The following is a 4,911-nucleotide window of genomic DNA, read 5'->3' on the forward strand; positions in this document are numbered from 1 at the left end:
AATTCTCTTGAATTAAAACAACAATGCTAGAATGTAAAAGTGAGCTCTCTACCAAGTGCACTAATCAAAACCGAAAAGAAAAGCTCTCCTAAAAACTTAAATCCTATGCTATTTATACACTTTCTTCAAATGGTCTTCAAGCCTTCAATTGGGCCTTTGCTCTTGATGGAATTGGGTTGATAGAGGCCTTGGTTGATTGCTCTTGGAGTTTGGAAAAGAACCGAATTGAACCGGTTTTGGAATCATGAAAGCTTGAGTAAAAGTTGGAGTAAAAGTTAGGGTCTAACTTTTGCTCCAACTTTTCACATCAGCACCCTTGTTTTGCTGATACCAACGTTGGGGCATAAGTTGGGGGTCTAACTTTTGCTCCAACGTTGGCCTCCCCTTGGTTATTCATGGCGCCAACGTTAGCCAGAAAGTTAGGGGTTAACGTTGGCGCAAACTTTTGCTCTCCAGGGGGTTGTTTTGTGATGCCAAAAGTTTGCCAAAAAGTTTTAGGCTAACTTTTGCTCCAGCTTTTTGCCCAAAAGTTAGCCAAAAAGTTTGAGGCTAACTTTTGCTCCATCTTTTTGCCCAAAAGTTAGCCAAAAAGTTTGAGGCTAACTTTTGGTCCAGCTTTTTGCTTCCTGGTTCATTTTCAATTAATCCAAAAGTTTGAGCTAAAGTTTGAGTCAAACTTTTGCTCAAACTTTTTGTTCTCTCTTCCTCCTAGCCATTCCTTCTTGCATCAACCTTTCTCCAAGCTTTCTTCACCTATCATTAATCAACAAACACATCAAAGCTATGCTCAAAATCATGAGATATTCATTCTTTCATAATATGTGACAATTATAGCATAAAACCTCATGAAATAGCATGAATTCATACATGGTTGATTAAATCAAAGGAAACATGAAAATCTACCCAATTGGCTTGCTTTTGGCTCAAGAAAGTGCATAATTCAATTGAAAACAAAAGAAAAAGGCTAGTGAAACTAGGCTAAGATGACTTGTCATCAACTATCATCTAAGGATTTCACAATCTTTCGCTAATCTCTCCAACTTTAAGAGTTTGTTTTATTAGCCCAAGATTGATTTTCAAGCTTATGATTTCAACTAAGCAAGGTATTAAGTTCTGAATTTCAATTACAATAAAGGTCACTAGTTAGTTAAGAGTCATTAAAAAAAGATTTGATTTGGATTAGATTTGATTTTGTTTTGATTTAGTTTGAATTTGAATTTTAGATTTAGATTTTAAATAAGTCAAAGGACTTACTCCACGAATAACATATCACGTTTTACACTTCACCACACTTTACAGTTTTATTTTCATTCTACCATGAGTAACTAATTCCCTTTGTTAAAAGGTTAAGAGTTTTGTTCATCTTTCTTATGGATTATTAATCTAAGTATTTTTCTTTATTTGAGGTTTATGTTTTGATCTATTTCATAATTGAGTTTTTGTTCTTCATCCCTAAATATTTAGAATTGTTGGAAAACATTCTAATTCTTTTTTGGATTCTAAATATTGTTTTGAAAAAAGTAATATTAGAATTAGTTTGAAAACTCTTTCTCACTACTTTTTGATCTAACTAAGAATAGTGTTTCAAAGAGTGTGCGACGCTTTATGATTCTTAATTGCTCTAGTTTGAATAAGTGACATAAAATTTAGATTATAAAACTTTTGGAAATCATTTTTTCTTGTAAGTTTCAATTGTTTAGGACTAGTTTGGATAAGTGACATATAATTCAACCTAAGAACTATTTTTGAATCTTATTTGAAACTATAAATCAGATTTGTGCTTCACCTCGTTTCTTAAATAATTGACTAAGGAATTAGCGATTAATTAGATTAAAAAGAAATTGAATTGCCAAGAAATTGAAATTTGATTATTTATAATTTGTCATGATTGATGTCTGCATGCTTCAAATAAATGAATACAAGGATTGTTTTCCTAAGGAGTGAACTCTCTTAAACCTTAACATTCTCACCATCATTGTCTTCCCTCACTATTTGCTATTTTTATTTGCCTCTGTTCATGTTTAATTCCTTCATTCTTCTGATTTTGATTTGTCTAATTAGAATAGTCAATTAATCATTGTTGCTTAATCCATTATTCTTTGTGAAAATGATAACCTACTCACTATGGTATTATTTGATACAATTTGGTGCACTTGTCGGGTTGTGGTTTTGAAAAATTCTCCATCATCATAGCCATCAAACTAATTAGGATTAAATCTTCAAAAAGAAGAACCACAAGCAATTTGCAGAAAATCATGAGACCTTAGTTGACAAGGACTTTTTTGCAAATATGCACATTTAATTTTGTCTCTGTCATTCGGATGATAACTTAAAATCTTTGATCGTTGTTCTGGATCTGTTATAAGACTACTTCGGATTCTAAAAACCTCCTTTTGTTAGAAGAGGTTGATAAATTGTTTTGAGATCCAATCTTCAATGATAGCGTTCTTTTGTAATATTTTTCCATTACTAATCTATTATATATTTCTAATTTTATAACCAAAATGTCCCACATGTCACTTTCTTATTGCAATTGGAATTAAATATTTCCCTCCAAAGTTAAGGAATTCTCCTCTCCTCCCTACTAATTTTATAACCAAAATGTGCCACATGTCACTCCCTCATTGTAATTGAAATTAAATTTTTTCCTCTAAAATTAGAGAATCCTTCCCTTCTCCATACTAATTTTACAACCAAAATGTGCCACATGTCACTCCCTCATTGCAATTGAAATCAAATTTTTTCCTTAAAAATTAAAGAGTTCTCCCCTCCTCCGTCTTCCTTTCTCTATCTCTCTTATTCCTTCAACCACTCTATCTATTTTATATATCATTATTAATATTAATATCAATGACTAATAATTATTAATTTGACAATTAAAATGTGCAACATGACATTCTTTAATTACATTAAAAGAAAAATTAAAATATTAAAATTGAAGTTGAAATTGAAATATACATATATTATGTATCATATATTACTATCTAATTTAATAATCAAATGTGTCACATGACACTCTCTTATTAAAATTGAGCGAAAATATTTTTTTCCAAAATTAATAAACTCCCTTCCTAAATTCTCTCATCTACCTCCATTTTTCTATTTCTCTCTATCATTTTTACTCTATATATAATTTATATTAATTTTAAATTTTCACCACTTATCTTTCTAATCTATATTTTCATTTCTCCTCTTTCAAATATTTGTTACATATAATTTGAAGAGAATACTAATGTTATAATTAAAAGTTAGAATCAAGATTCGATTGTTTTAAAAAAAAATTAATTTTGAATTAATTTTATAACTATCAATATAATTTTTTTATGCTAATATCTAATTATATTTTATATACATAGAGAGAAAAAATATTATTTTTAAATAACAAGTATAAAAATTAATTATTTCTATTTATGCAACAGACTTAACACCTAATTAAATATAAAAGTATACACGTTAAATTATTTTAAATTTTAGATAACGAATGTTAAAATTAATTATTAATAAAAAATTAGACTTTTTCATATAAAAATCATAACTAAAAATCTTATTATTTGATTTTTTATTTATAAATATCTTGGTCTTCTTAGTCAGAGATTTTTGTCAACCTACAATTTTTTTTGTAGAAATAATTTGATTTTATAAATCTTGGACTGTAGTTTTAAAAAATGTATATTCTCGTAATATTATTACGAGTAAAATACTAGTAGGATAAAATTATAAACCTAACTTAATTGATTAATAAAAATAATTCACAATTCTATACAAATTTAAAAGTATAGTATACAATTATAAATACAAAACTGACAAACATGTGTCATTCAAATTAATTTCCAACACAACTAATAATATCCTAAATTCCTAATTCAAAATAAGTCAATACACATAAACAATTAACAATCAGATTAATGAAATCAAATTAGTAATTACATCGTCAAAACAAATTCAATCACAATTAACAAACCAACTATATCAATTATCAAACAATGAAGAAAATAAGCAATGAAGCAAGCAAATCAATGATTCAGTATTTCAGACTTTTGATGAATCATGAATGTACCAAGAGTCCAAGACTCCATGAGGCAGCAACCAGCAGCCAGCAGCGGTGCAGCGCCCAACGGCAGCAGGACGAAGGCTGAACAACTGAAGACTGAAGAGTAAAGAGGATCGCAGAAGAAGACAGAACCAGAAGAGGAACGCAGAAGAAGAACGCAAAAGAGGAACGCAGAAGAAGAACGCAAAACCAGAGTACCAGACAACCAGTGACGCAGAAGAGAAATGCTGAAGAAGTAGATAGAACCAGACGTTGAAGGAACGCAGAACCACAACCAGTGACACAGAAGAGGAACGCAGAAGAAGAAGGCAAAACCAGACACGGCGATGCAAGGAAAAATCGCATATCGGACGAGTATCGATGAGTGTCGTGTTCGAAATGTGTCCGACATACGGACGCGACAAAATAGGGAAGTGTCCGTGCTTCATAGGTTGTAAATTTCAGTTGTTTTCAAAGTATCCCTACTTTTCATAACTCATATCATATGAACTAAGAATCGATTCTCAGATTTCAAGTTCATAGAATTGGTATGTGGAATTATAATTCCAATTCTATGTTACCCCGAAAATAAAAAAAAAAATGAAATTAATGGACCCAATTCCAATTCAAAGCTCTAATTTCATACACAATTCCATAAACAATTTGCATTTGTCAGACATAAAATATACCTATTTCGTACAATATATATGTATAATGGAGTTAACACTCAAATTGCCCTGAAATTTGCCAAGAGTCTTAAATTGATCCTTTAAATTTTTGTCTCAATTCAAGGGCCAACTTTAGTCTCGGAAAAAATTCCAGGAGCTAATTTGAGTACTAACTCATGTATGATCATAGTATTATCATTACTATACCAAAGG

Source organism: Arachis ipaensis, chromosome B10 (genome assembly GCF_000816755.2).
Source record: "Arachis ipaensis cultivar K30076 chromosome B10, Araip1.1, whole genome shotgun sequence".
Classification (NCBI taxonomy): Eukaryota; Viridiplantae; Streptophyta; class Magnoliopsida; order Fabales; family Fabaceae; genus Arachis; species Arachis ipaensis.